We start from the raw sequence: 15,367 nt of genomic DNA, 5'->3' as shown, positions 1-15,367 counted from the left end.
GGTTCCCCAAAAAACTAAAAGAAGAGCTACCATATGATCCAGCAATCCCACTCCTGGGCATATATCCAGAGAAAACTCTGTTTCGAAAAGATGCATGCACCCCCGTGTTCATAGCAGCACTATTTACAATAGCCAGGACGTGGAAGCAACCTAAGTGTCCATTGACAGATGAATGGATAAAGATGTGGTAGAAATACACAATAGGATACTTCTCAGCCATCAAAAAGAATGAAATAATGCCATTTGCAGCAACATGGATGGACCTAGAGATGATCATACTAAGTGAAGTCAGTCAGACAGAGAAAGACAAATACCATATGATATCACTTATATGTGGAATCTAAAATATGACACAAATGAACTTATCTACAAAACAGAAACAGACTCACAGACAGAGAGAACAGACTTGTGGTTGCCAAGGGGGAGGGAGTGGGGGAGGGATGGAGTGGGAGTTTGGGGTTAGCAGATGCAAACTAGTATATACAGGATGGATAAACAATAAGGACCTACTGTAGAGCACAGGGAACTACAGTCAATATCCTGTAATAAACAATAATGGGAAAGAATATAAAAAGAATATATATATATATATATATATATATATATATATGTATAACTGAATCACTTTGCTGTACAGCAGAAATTAACACAACATTGTAAATCAACTATACTTCAATAAAAAAGAACATATTGGATTATGACAAGAAAAGAATTGTAGCTCTGTGTAGTGATGACAGAAGTTACCTACAGTTATTGTGGGGCCATTTCTCAGGATATACATATACCAAGTCATTATGCTGGACACCTGAAAGTAACATAATGTTACATGTCAATTATACCTCAGTAAAGGGAAAAAAAATATTGGATGCTCATAAGTTTGACAGCAATGTCGAAATGAACTGACATCCTAAAAGGAGACATCTCATAGCAAATACATTAATTAGGGTTCTGCAAATGTTGGTGTTTCTCAATATCATCCACTTTTAAAAATATTAAAGTCTCTATGAACTTTAAAAGAAAATGTGCTTAGCACACAATGTCCTTCCATTTCATTAGGGCATATTGCACACTGTTTTCTATATATGTTTTTAGAGATCTGTTTATAAAATTATTTTTTTCTAAGAATGACAAAATCTTTTGATAAACCAGAGTATTTATCTAAAATTATTGGGAACTCCTTAGCCAGTGTTCGTTATTTCCACAAACAAGCCAAATGTGGGTTTTAGTGATATGAAAGGGACTGATAGATATTGGGAAAACAGATGACAGCTTAATTACAAATAACGTCCAGAGTTGCTTAACCCAAAGTAGATTTACTTAGTTAGATGCTGAAATTTTTTAAAAACAGAAAATCACCAAGCAGCTTACAGGATCTGAGTAATGGTGTATTCAGTCAGCTGGGGCATGATCACGGATGGTAAAATTTAACATTTTCATGACTCTTCATGCAAATGGAGAAATCATTTTTTTTCAATATTCTTTTCACATACCTACCAAAACTGATGCCATATTCTGCAACACCCAGGAAACAGGATTGGTTTATGTTAGGCACATAGGACTATTACAAATATATAAAATAGTAATAAATGTTATCATTAAATTTATTTATAAATCTGAATTAAACTACTATTATTTACTAATGACCAAACATAAGAAGTTTTCCTTATTATTATTAAGCAGTGTACCAAACATTAAATTTATTATTATTATTATTATTCAGTATACAAAAGATAAGACCATCTATTATCATTGTTATTGTTAAGCAATGCTTATTATTGGTTCCTCACTAAATGCCAAACATTATAATAAGCTCTTTACATGAAATATCTTGTGCTGGTTTCACAACAATCACATGAGTTTGTTATGTAGGCATAGCCAGAATCCAACTCCAGGGTGGTTGGATTTGAAGGCCAGTTTTCCTAACCTTGACAGTCTGATGATGAAAACATAAACATTCAATTTTTTAAAATGCGGCTATTTATAACCACAGCCACCTTTGAAGAAGAGGGACGCTCCTTAAATAGAAATCTTGGCTTTCTTCTGGGTCTTAGGAGGGCCTGGATATGTGCCTTGTGGAGAGCAGGATGGATTTTCAGAATCAGTGAAGGAGAAGAACTTCAGGGGGCCAAAGGCTATTTACAAATGGATGCTTCAGCTGAGAGAAAAAGTGTTTGCATTTCTCCACTGTAAACTATCTCCACCTTCCCTGGAAGGCAGAAGAAAAGGAGTATTAAATTCAATTTTGGCCTCAAAATACACAAATAAAGAGAAACAGAGAATAAAAGATGGATGGATGGATGGATGGATGGATTGATGGTGGATGAATGGATGGATGGATGGTTGGGTAGATGGATGGGTGGATGGATGGGGTGTGTGTGTGTGTGTGTGTGTGTGTAAAACCATGTGAATTTGTAGGAACAAAATTTATAGGAAATCTAAAAATCCCACTCTATTCCCTTATTTCTATTTCCCTTCTATTCCTCAGCATGTGCTGGAGCTATTACAAAACCAGATACATTTGGCTGAATCTGTTTTCATTGAGCCTTGTCTCTAAGTCATAAAAAGTAATCAACGGGAAACAGATCAAAACGCAGAACATTAGCAGGAAGGCCCAGAAGATGAAGCAAACTGCATCAGCCTTCAAATGACAGGCCCCAGGGAATCCAGAGCTGAGGCTACCACAGGCTTGATCCAATCTTCACATCAGACTCTCTTCCTGCTTTGCAGCCTTTAACCGACAAGCAGAGATGATTCCATGCCATCTCTTAGCGACACGAGCCCAGACTGGCTTAGCTACGAACTGAGGGAGGTGGCATTCGTGTCCAAAACGGGCGCAGATTGTCTCTTTCGGGAAAAGCATCCAGAGGGAATAGAGGGGGCGGGGGGGGGGGGGGTCCCTGCGGGCTGGATATACCAGCTCCCAGTAGCCGTGCGGAGCCCGGGAGCAGAGGGCTGCTTCCTGGGCAGGTCTGGGTGCTCGGCTGGCGGGCGTCTGGGCTGTGCCCAGGCTGAGCTCGGGGATGGGCCCTCCTGCACGGGGCACCTGCGGGGAAAGTCTGTACCTCGCCGTCTTGCAACCTGCCCTTCCAGGCGGGCGTCCACCACGCGGGGACAGTTGCAGTCACTGGAACACGATTCTTTGAACGGGAAACTGGCGTTGAAGATCATCCAGTTGGGCTTCCACCCACAATCCTTAACTCACCCCAAAGAAGGGAAATGTCTAAGCCTGGACGACTGCTCCAATCATCTGGCCACGCTCAGTAAGGCAGGGGATCGTGGCTACCTTTCGTAGGCTTGGGGCTCTCCCATTTTTGTGCTCATTACCTTGAAATATTTCATTCCCCCACCCCTTCTGGGGATATAGGGAAAATGAACAGCATGTAGGCCTTGCTCTGTTTTCTCAGGGTCTCCCTCAGACTCCCAGGCAAAGGCCCCCAGTGACCTTCACTGAAAAGCAAGGAATAAAATCATCTGATTGTGCCATACCTTCTTAGCCTATTTATCCCTGAGAAAAATGAAGTGAGACGGGCTTCCCTGGTGGCGCAGTGGTTGAGAGTCTGTGTGCTAATGCAGGGGACACGGGTTCGAGCCCTGGTCTGGGAAGATCCCACATGCTGCGGAGCAGCTAAGCCTGTGTGCCACAACTACTGAGCCTGCTGTCTGGAGCCCGTGAGCCGCAACTACTGAGCCCGCACACCTAGAGCCCATGCTCCGCAACAAGAGAAGCCACCACAATGAGAAGCCCGCGCACCGCAACGAAGAGTAGCCCCCACTCGCTGCAACTAGAGAAAGCCCGCGCGCAGCAACGAAGACCCAACGCAGCCAAAAAATAAATTAATTAATTAAAAAAAAAAAAAAAAAGACAAAACTCCAGCCGGAGGTATTCCAGGGGGAATGAACGATTGGGATCACGTATTGGAGTTCTTTGTAGTGTCTGAAATGCGTGGTGCGTTTATTCATTCCAGGGTTGTTGAGTGGAGGAGGTGCCATCCATAACATCCTGTGTCAGATTTCATTCCAGAAGTTCTCTGAATGCAACATGATTACTCTGCTCTGCCCTCACCCTAGGAGGTCTCACAGTAGGTTATAATCATGCGTTCATCTCTCTCCATCCTCACGTGCTGACCTCTCAGAGGACAAGAACGGGGTTCGTCCACACCGAGGGTTGACACACTCTTCCTGTGAAGGGCCAGATGGTAAATATGGGCCGCCACGGCGTGGGGCAACACGTACCTTGGTCTGGAAGGGTCTAGAAATGGATGCCCCGTGGACGGGTTTCCTCCTGCAGAACAAGAAAACTTGTGTGAGTTGTCGCATGAGCATATCATACTATCTCAGAAAAATAATTCCGTCTGCCACAGTCAGGGCGTGTGACGGTCCAAACAGAAACCCAGAGGAGGGCTGTGGTGAGCACACAGGTACAAGCCCCGCGCAGTCCTGGACGGGAGATTGATGAGGGCGATAAGGAGAGAAAGGTTCCAGTTTGAGGGACCTGATAAGAGCACAGTCAACAGGATGTGGTGACAGACCGCATTTGGAAAAAAGAGAAGAAAGGCAGAGATAACGTCTGAATTAGGGCCCAGCAGGCTTGAACAGAAACGTGTATATGTATATTTTTTAATATTGAGAAAGGGAACCACCAGCTTGGGTGATGGCGGCAAAATGTGGTAGCAATGAATTCACCAGTTATTATTTTTACTCTAGAAAATCAGTTTTCAACCCTGAGCCTTTACAAGGAAGTAATAAGAATTAACAAATCTTTCAATTATCACTTTAAAATCATGTTCGTATTCAAAGCACATGTACTTGCTTTAATAGTCAGGACGCTCACATTTCACCAAAACCAGATAAGATGCCTTCTGTTGGTGATTGGTTCAATTGGGGGTTATTTTATAAATACACAAAAAGAATGAGAACGTACACTTCTACAATGAACAAATAATTATTTTCATTTTAAAAAGGGCAAGATACTTTTAGACTAGCTTTGCATACATGAAGTCTAGTTGACGTCTTTCCTAGAGAAAGATTAAGGTCAACATATCGGAAATATGTCCTGTCACGTATGGGATATATTGCTTAGTAAAACGAGAGAGAAGGAGAGAAAAAAAGCTGGTTCTCAACCTATTCTACCACTAATAGTGACTTTGAGGTTTTTTTTCCTCCATGCATATTTCTCTATTTCTGGTCTCTTCTGGGTCTGAAATTCTGATTGACTTGCTGCAGTTACAAAATCACCGATAAATTCTCACCACAGAGTGTAAATAAACCAGTCGATAGAATTATTTTCTTTTCCTTTCACGCATGCATGAGTATATAATATTTTGCAGAGTTAAAAAATAATAATATGAATACGCATGTGCAATGCAGCATAAAGCAAGACACAACATCCCATGTGTTATAAGCTTCTTGTGTGTCCCTCCAAAGGCCTCACGGTTAAAATATCCTGAATGTATGTTCCTCATTAATTTGTTTTTGTTTGTTTGTTTTTGTTTTTGGCCACACCACGAGGTTTGCGAGATCTTAGTTCCCCAACCAGGGATTGAACCCAGGCCCTCAGCAGTGAAAGCACCAAGTCCTAACTGCTGGACGGCCAGGAAATTCCCCCTCATTATTTTGTTTTATGAGTAGTTTTGTCATGGGTCTCATCTCTAAACTGTAAATTATGTTGTTTGCCTGTTTTTGATCTTTATATAAATGGCATTGGGTTACATGTCTTCTCCTCCAACATGCCTATTTCCTTCAACACTGTTTCTGAGAATTAGGTTGTTGATTTACTTAGCTGTGTTTTATTCATTTTCTTTGCTGTATATTATTCCACCATCTGAATATCACGTGGTTTACTTACTTCTTTTTTCCCTCTCGATAACCATTTGGAGGGCTTCCCGTCTTTTTTTCCTAGTACACATTTGTAAAAGTCTTTCCAGGGTAAGTAACTTGTGGAATTACTGAGTCATATGCATTTCCTCATCTTTAGTTAGTCATGCCACGTGGTTTTTCCAAGTAGCCGTAGCACATCTACAGGCAGAGTATGAGTGTTCCCATGTCTGTGCTCAGTTTTTGCTACTGTTGTTACCAAACCACACTTGGGTCCCCTCACCCACGTGAAGTAAAACCAATCTACTGACACTGGATTGTGGTGAAGGAAAGTGCGGTGCTTATTGCAGGCGCCAAGCAAGGAGTCCAGGCAGTTGGTGCTCAAAAGACCTGAACTCCCTGATGGCTTTCAGGGGAGGGTTTTTAAAGACAGAGTGAGGGAGGGGGTCTGTGGGTATGTGGTCAGCTCGTGGACCTTCTTCTGATTGGTTGGTGGTGAGGTCATCGGCAGTCCACATCTTCAACCTTCTGGTTCCAACTGGTCTGGGGTGACCATGCTGGTGGGCAGCATGCAGTTAACTTCTCCCACCTGGTGGGGTTTCAGTATCTGCAAAACAGCTCAAAGGACATGGCTCAGAACATGATCCATAGCCCTTGAGGAGGAACTAAAGGTCCTTGACTTTGTTTAATGGCCAAACTATTATTATTTTGTCTTGCTCGACTGTTTTCTTTTCTTTCTGCATTTTCTCACTTCTCTGATTAAATGTATTCTTTGACTAAAGTTTTTCTACAGACAAAAGGCAGGTGGAGGACATGGGGCGGGAGGAGGCGGGGGAGACCTGTCTGGGAAGGCCCCATAGGGTCCCGCTTGGTTACACTATGAGATACCAGTTCTGGTTTTAATTTTATATCCGTGATGACCGCTGAGTGAGCTGCTTCCCTTTGTTTAATTTGTAACTTAGATTTCCTTTTCTTTGAAATGCCTGTTGGAGTCTTTCACCCGTTTTTCTATAATCATGTGGTCTTCTCAAGTGGACGTGTAGGAGTTCTTTATGTATTATGAATGCTAATCTTCTGTAGATTATTTATAGCAAATATGTTCCCCCAATCTGTGTCTTGCCTGGTCACTCCTTTATAGGAGTCGCGAGGCAAAGAAGTTCTTCGTTTTCATGTCATTGAATGCATCAGTCTTTTCCTTTCTGAGTTTCTGCTGATTGTCTCTTGGTTAAAAAATTCTTTCTTTTGCAAGGTCATAAATATATTTGCTTGTATTTTCTTCTAAAGAGTTTTAAGGTTTCACCTTTTAAACCTAACTGCTTAATCTTGAATCCTTTGATTTTTTTTTTTTTTTTGAAGCATTGTTGATTTACTTGAAACTTTTGATTTTGTGGTATGGCTTGGTCCTTATGGAGAACGAGTGGTCCCAGCGCCATATTGATTAGGTCATGGTTTACCCATGGATTTGTCACACACCACCATGCCTTCCATTGACTGTTTTCAATCCCAGCACCCAGGCACCTAATATTGCATCCTTAAAGATAACTTGTCGGGCTTCCCTGGTGGCGCAGTGGTTGAGAATCTGCCTGCCAATGCAGGGGACACAGGTTCGTACCCTGGTCTGGGAAGATCCCACATGCCGTGGAGCAACTGGGCCCGTGAGCCACAACTACTGAGCCTGCGCGTCTGGAGCCTGTGCTCCGAAACAAGAGAGGCTGCAACAGTGAGAGGTCCGCGCACTGCGATGAAGAGTGGCCCCCGCTCGCCACAACTAGAGAAAGCCCTCGCACAGAAACGAAGACCCAACGCAGCCAAAAATAAAAAAATAAAAAAAAAAAAAAAAAAAAAAAAAAGATAACTTGTCATCTGCAAGAATAATCTCCCCCCTTGTTTTTCTTCTTCAAATTTATTTTAGCAATATTGGCTATTTGTATATCAGTTTTAAAGTCAGGTAGTCAAGCTTTTGAAAAAAATTTTGCTGTAACTATGAGAGAGAGAGACTGCTTGCATCTTTATGCTACCAAATTTTTCAGACTTTCAATATGATACGTTTCTTAAGTTATATTCTTCAGCTACGTCTGTCAACAGGACATTAAATCTCTGCAATTTTCTTCATTTGTTCGTGTGTTTCTTTTGGTAGAACAATCCAAAAGACTTTATTTTTTCTTGTTATTATAAGTGGTTTATTTTTTTCATATTATGAAATACTCTTGTTCCAGTGTATTGAAAGGAAATTGACTTTGCTTCATGATTTTATAAATGGCAATTTGCTAAACTCATTAATTCTATGTTTTATCTAGAAACTTGTTTGTTTGTTTTCTTCTGTATACATGCAGAAAATACCATCTGCAAATGATATGATTCTCCTTCTTTCCAGTTCTTGTGCTTTGTTTTTTTCTTGTTCTGGTCTGATTGTACTGGCTAGAACCTGCAAGACAGTGTTGAATAGAAAGGATGTTATCCCTGAATTGTTCCTGATTTTGAGGAGAGCACTTTCAAAGTTTCACTATTTGGTATTATGTGCAATCAGTTGTTTTGTAGAAAGCCTTTATTCGATTAAGGAAGTTTTTACTTATTCCTGTTTTGTTAAATCAGGAATGGATGCTCAATTTTATCCAAGTTATTTTCTGCATCAGTTGATATAAGAAGGGCTTGTTTTTACTTCATTTTGTTCTTTCCTTTAATCTGTTCACATTTAATGTGCAATATAAAACAAACTCACTTAATGGCTTACCTAACTTGTTTTGCCAACACTTTGCTTTGAAATTTGCAATTTTTACTCACAAAGAGTGAGATTGATGTGTGATTTTCTTTCCCATGCTTTCTTAAGTTTTGGCATAGAAATATTACTGGTTTCATAAAATACATTGAAGATGTTGCTTGTTTTTCTATTGTCTGGAGTAGTTTAGATAATACTGGAATTTTCGACTACTTGATAAAACTACCTGAGCCGAGTATTTTCTCAGTGGGAAGCTTTTTAACTACTGATTCGATTTATTAAATTTCTATAATACTTTTCAGCTCTTACATAGGTACTTGAGTCAGTTTTGGTAAAAAAAAATACCAAATTCATAGAACAGTGTGAATGCCTCTATTGTGTCCAAGTTTTTAAATGTACGGGGAAAACGTTATTAAAAATGTTATCTTCTTGGATTTTTTGTTATTGTTATAAACACTGCTGCATCTTAAGTTGTATCTGCTTTTTATTATTCATTGGCACATTCTATTTTCTTTTTATGTTCATTCTTACCAGAATTTTGCTGATTCTACTATTTCTATTTCAGTGTACTTTTAGCTATATTACAAATTAAAATTTAAATTAAAATAATTGAATGTGTTAAATGTAAATTTTTATTTTGAATTGGGAGATGGGGATTGACATATATACACTAATATGTATAAGACAGATAACCAATAAGAACCTGTTGTATAAAAAATAAAATAAAATTTAAAAAAAAAATTTTTTTTTTGGCATGTGGCCCGGCTTCCGGGATCTTAGATTCCCGACCATGGATCGAACCTGTGCCCCCTGCAATGGAAGCATGGATGCTAATCCCTGGACCACCAGGGAATTCCAAATGTAAATTTTTAAATAAAACTAATTTTACCAAAATTCAATTTTAACTTAAAATGGATTTAATTAAAAAGTTTTAAATGCTTTTAATTTTGACTACGTGGATCTTCTGTTTCTTTTCTTTCTTTCTTTCTTTTTTAATGTAATGAACCCTGCTGTTTTCCTTTTCTTTCCTTCCTCTTTCCTTTGTGGTGTTCTGCTGTACTCTCTCTAACCTCCCAGGTCGGCCACTGTGCTCTTTTAATCTGGTGCCGTCTCTCCTTTCCTGGCACAAACACTGTACCTTTCAATGTAACCTCTGTGCATCCCACAGAATCTAAACTGTTGACAAGAGTACCAAGTAGCCCCAAATGGAACTTGCCAATGTTTTCTCAGGAAATGGAGATTGTCTATGTAAATATAAGGGCGCAGTCGAGTTTCAAAAATAAACATTTGCCCCATGTGAAGGTCACTCTGTTCTACCTTCTCCGCAGTGAATTTGGAAAGAACGGACACTTTGTTACGCTTTTAGCAAAGCATCCCTGTCCGGGGGCTGGAAGCAGCGACAAGATTCCCTGAGCCCCTTAGGGGAGACTTCTGTCCTTGGAACAAAAGAAGTAGGCAGATGGATTCCCCGTGCCTTTAGCCTGTGCTAAAAGCATCTGTGACCGCATGACTGGGTGACCCAAAATAGCACAAACGAGGCCGTGTGGGAAAGCACAAGAGGGAATTAGCCTTCGTGCCTGTGTCTTTGCACGTAGATTAGATGATTCATGGAAGATGCTTTATGCACCCCACCTGATCTTCTGGGTGGAGGAGATGGGTACTTGCTTTGTGCTGGTTTTTGAAGAGGGAGGGTCACGTAGGTGGCCCCTCCCAAGCTCCCTTGCGTCTTTTCTTTAAGAAAATTTTTTTAAATTGAGGTATATTTGATGTACCATATTATGTTTCAGGTGTACAACATAATGATTCACAATTTTTACAGATTATGCTTCGTTTATTGTTATTATAAAATATTGACTGTATTCTCTGTGCCGTACAACATACCCTTTTACCTTATTTATTTTATTTTATTTTTGGCTGTGGCGCGCGGCATGTGGGATCTTAGTTCCCTCACTAGGGATAGAACCTGCGCCCCCTGAAGTGGAAGCACGGAGTCTTAACCACTGGCCCGCCAGGGAAGTCCCAGGGCTTATTTATTTTATACACAGTAGTTTGTATCTCTTACTCCCCTCCCCCTATCTTGCCCCTCCCCCTTCCCTCTCCCCACTGGGAAGTTCTCTAGATCTGTGAGTCTGCTTCTGTTTTTGTTAGAGTCACTACTTTGTTGTATTTTGTAAGTTCGACACCTAAGTGATATCATACAGTATTTGTGTCTCTCTGGCTTATTTCATTAAGCATCATACCCTCCAGGTCCATCCCTGGTGTTGTATCCCGTGCGTCTTTTCGGTGATGCTGGGGGAAGGGGGTCCTCTTACCTGGTGTGCTTCCCCAGGCAGGACACAGGGGGAGGATTAACTGGCCTGGCTGAGTATCATCTTTGTGTGCTGATCACCATCTTCCTTTAAAGTGTTGTTCATCACGCATTTCTTTTCTGCATTCGCCTTGATCTTTTTAAGCATCGCATTAAAATAGCACGGCTCCTGAGGTGGCCATGGGGACTGACTACTATTGCATCACGTAGAATCGTGCCAGGAATTGGGTTTTCTTTTCGTTTAGAAAGCGCACCATGTGTTGTATTTTTCATGACCCTTGAACCCAGCCTTGCATCCCTAATTGCCACTTGGCCAACACTGGTTGAAGTCTTGCTAACGCTAATATCACATTTACAAACGCATTCCCAGGCCTGATTCATGACATAGCATATACACGTCAATCTGTACTTTCTCCTCAGGTATTTTCTTTAAGTTTCTTGTTCCTTTTTTTCATTATTATTATTATCTTTTTTATCTTTTGGCCGCTCCGCATGGCACGTGGGATCTTAATTTCCCCATCAGGGATCGAACCCTCACCCCCTGCCCCTGCCTTGGCAGTGTGGAGTCTTAACCACTGGACCACCAGGGAAGTCCCTTCTTGTCCCTTTTAGTTCAGTTAAAACAAAAGAAACCATCTGTAAATGCCGTGAACTGTAAACTGTAAAATGTTCTGACCTGCTGGAAGAGTTTAATTTCAATAAGTACACAAAATATAAATAAAAGTTTAATATTATTTCCCTTTTAAAAAACACATGGATTGTCATTACTGAGTTTTGAGCGCTCTTGTGGGCTCAACTATACCCCCAGCCTCCCCCAAAGATACCCTGAAATCCTAACCCCAGTATCTCAGAACGGGACCTTACTTGGAAATAGGGTCTTGGCAGGTAGAATCAAGTTAACGTGAGGTCCTAGTGGAGTGGGAGGGGGCCCTCTCTTAATAGAGCTGGTGTTTTGATGACCAGATGGTCCAGTGGAGACACAGAGACACAGGGAAAAAACCATGAGATGATGGACGCAGAGAGAGAAATGATGCAGCCACAAGCCAAGGAACTCCCAGGAGTGCTGGTAAACCACGAGAAGCCGGGGGCAGACGAGAAAGGAACCCTACCCCCCGCCAAGAGCATTCAGAGCGCACCTGCCAGGCCAGACTTCTGGCCTCTAGAACTGTGAAAGAATTACGTTTGTTTCCCCTTTAAGCCACCCCAGTGGGTGATGTGTTCTCCCCGCAGCCCTAGGAAACTCACTGAAAGAAGCCAGACACCAAAAGTCACAGAGCGCATGATGGCATTTGTATGGAATGTCCAGAATGAGCAAAGCCGTAGAGACTGAAATCACATTGATGGGCCTCAGGGGCTGCAGGAGGAGAATGGAGAGTGACCGCTTGATGGGTACGAGGTCTCTTTTTGGGGTGGTGAAACGGGGGGTGCACAACATTGTGTGTGTACTAACTGCCCCTGAATTGTATGCTTTATGATGGTTAAAACAGCAAGTGGGAAAACTTGTGGGTGCTGTCAGAATCTCTCTCTGTGTCTCTGTGTTTCTCTCTCCGTCTCCCTCTTTCTCCCCCTCCACAAATTGTGACAGCCAAATATGTCTCCGGACACGTTGCCAAGTGTCCCCTGGGGGTGGAGGGAAAAGGTCAGCCCCAGGTGACAATCACTGGTCTAACGTCTAGTAACCACGACAAGGAGTTCTCCCCTCTCGACAGCTGCACTCACCCACCTGTCTGCCTCATCCATCATTTCACTGATTTTTCACATCGATTGCGTTGTAACGGCCGGCTTTTTCTTTTCTGTCTATTCTGTTATTCTTTCCTTGCTGCCCGGGCACTGCATCTTTGAAGGTTCAACTGTTCATGCACTCGTCTAGTTCCTGCAACGTAACTGCTTTTTTCTATTCACCCAAAACACACATACAAGAGACCAAAATGCAGCCCCTACCGTGGCACAAGCTGGCTGGGGGCGCTTGCAGTACTCACTCCACTCTTTTTCCACCGCGAAGAGTCTGGAACCCGGCACAAGGCCTCTCGGATTCAGGACAGCGACCCCAGGCTTCCTTGCAGCTGGAGTGGCGTAGGATGGCCGTTGGTTGGGCATAAGGAAAGCAAGAAGCACCCAGGGGCAGCTCCCATGAGCCTCTTCGGAAGAGCTGGGTGTCTGTCACATTCTTCTTTGACATCTCCAGCCTCCCTCTGAGAAGCCAGATGCCGTCCTGGGCTGTCAGGATAAAGACCAGCCTCCAAGCGGGCAGAGCACCTCACGGGCATTGGGCTGCCTCCCGGTGGACTTTCTCTTTCCTAGGAAGAGAAAATATCCATCTCTTCTGTATCACTGTGCCCTGGGGTTTCTGTTCCTTGCAGAGGAAATGAATCCTACCCAAGGTGGAACCCACATCTATTTTACCCTTGCTGGCATTGCTGAGACTGCGTGGCCCTGTTCAGGGTCAGGTGGTGAAAAAGCAGGTGACCGTGAAGACACCATCAAATCTATAAAGGCGAGAATAGTGACGGGTGGATAATAAATGTCCCTGCTCTTTGGTGAGTCACCCGATGCCCCAGGCTGACCCCCCAGCCCACCCTGCTGCCCTCTCAGACTTTATCTGGACCACTGTGGGTCTCAGCGTTGGATGCAGTTACAATCACTTGGGGAGGTTTAAATTGTTCTAACGCTCAGGGTGCCCTCCAGAGACCTGGGGTTCATTGATCCAGGTGTGTAGACGGGGTTGAGAGTCAGCACAAATTTGCTGTGTCCTTCCTTGTTCCTTCCTCCTCATTCACGCCTGCCAGCACTGTGCCAAAAGAGGGAGAGCCGCTATACACGTGGCACCATCTGTTCTGAAAGATGCTCACACGCATTTGCTTAACGTAAGTGGCAGGGTGAGAAATGAAAACATCTGTACACACATGTTCAGAGCACTATTCACAACCACCAGAAGGTGGAAACCACCCAAGTGTCCATGGATGCTTGGATGGATGGAGGGAGGGAGGGAGGGAGGGAGGGATGGATAAACAGCATGGGGTCCATCCACGCAGTGGAATATCACACAGCCATGAAAAGGAGTGAAGCTCTGACCCGGGCTGCAGCGTGCATGAACCTTGAACATGTTATGCTCAGTGAAAGAAGCCAGACGCAGAAGGACACACAGTGTGATTCCATTGATAGGAAACGTCCAGAACAGGTAAATCCAGAGAGACAGAAAGTGGGTTAGTGTTTACCAGGGAGGGGGTGAGGACCGACTGTTAATGGGGACGGGCTTTCTATTTGAGGTGATGAAAATGTTCTGGAATTAAATAGAGGCGTTGGTTGCACAACTCTGTGAATGTACTGAAAGGCATCACATTGTACACTTTGGGTGAATTGAAAGCTATGTGAATAGTATCTCCCAAAGCTGTTAAAAATGCAAAGCGCTACGGGCTTCCCTGGTGGCGCAGTGGTTGAGAATCTGCCTGCCAATGCAGAGGATACGGGTTCGAGCCCTGGTCTGGGAAGATCCCACATGCCGCGGAGCAACTAGGCCCGTGAGCCACAATTACTGAGCCTGCGCGTCTGGAGCCTGTGCTCCGCAACAGGAGAGGCCGCGATGGTGAGAGGCCCGCGCACCGCGATGAAGAGTGAGTGGCCCCCGCTTGCCGCAACTAGAGAAAGCCCTCGCACAGAAACGAAGACCCAACACTGCCATAAAAATAAATAAATAAATAAACCCAAAAGTTAAAAAAAAAAAAAAAAATTAAAAAAAAAAAAGCAAAGCGCTAGAACTTTTTTTTCTTCCCATCTGCAGACCATAACTAAAATTAAAATGATACAAAATAATAAAATAAAAATAGTGAATTCTGGTGGTTTCACCTATCTCCTTTCTCAGTTTTGTTTGTATTTCAACTGGGACCTTCTGGAAGATGTTGGAATCCCAAGAGTCCCCACAAAGAAGGTCATTTCAGGCACCATGCAAGGGCAATATTTTTTTTTCCTAACACCTCAGCCCAATTCAAGCCTGACACCATCATGAGACATTTGCCCAGCTGGATTAGATCTCCTGGTTTTTACTTATTGCAACACTTCATACCCCAATAATAATTCCATCTGATCACTGGTTGACAAAATGTTTTCACATATATCGTTTAAGCCTCAAAACATTTCTGCGAAAGACGTCTCATTCCTAATGTTTCCAAGGAATAAACAATTTAAACCCTTGAACTTGGAAAATGTAATTATTTTCCAATTTAGTATTCTCATCATACAACTTGGCTTACAGCAAATAATATTCATTTAATCATAAAAAAAAAGTTGGGATGACTCTTCACTTCTCTTTGTGACAAACACACCTCAGACTTTATTTAATAAAGGGTACCTAGAGTAAAACAAAGCAAAACAAAAGCCACCTTTTTTTTTTTTTCAAACCACGGCGACAACATTATAATTACTAATGCAAATACACACACACACACACACACACACACACACTCCTTTCCTTGCAAAGAATGTGCTCCTATTAGCTGGAAAACTTCTGATTATATATAATTATATAGTAATTA

General features: G+C 42.4%; 1 long non-coding RNA gene across 1 annotated transcript in view; it reads right to left on the bottom strand.

Moving 5' to 3' along the window:
* Positions 1 to 1,730: 1,730 nt before the first annotated feature.
* LOC132357411 (uncharacterized) overlaps positions 1,731 to 15,367 on the bottom strand; it is a 33,713-nt gene continuing 20,076 nt past the window's right edge. The window contains exons 2-3 of the long non-coding RNA XR_009500227.1: positions 4,234 to 4,282; positions 1,731 to 2,206 (exon numbers count right to left, since the gene is read on the bottom strand). This is a non-coding gene — a long non-coding RNA (uncharacterized LOC132357411). The remainder of the gene's footprint in view (positions 2,207 to 4,233; positions 4,283 to 15,367) is intronic.

Source organism: Balaenoptera ricei, chromosome X, assembly GCF_028023285.1.
Source record: "Balaenoptera ricei isolate mBalRic1 chromosome X, mBalRic1.hap2, whole genome shotgun sequence".
NCBI classification, from domain to species: domain Eukaryota; kingdom Metazoa; phylum Chordata; class Mammalia; order Artiodactyla; family Balaenopteridae; genus Balaenoptera; species Balaenoptera ricei.
The sequence above is the reverse complement of the archived record's forward strand: the minus strand, read 5'-3'. Positions and strand labels throughout refer to the sequence as shown.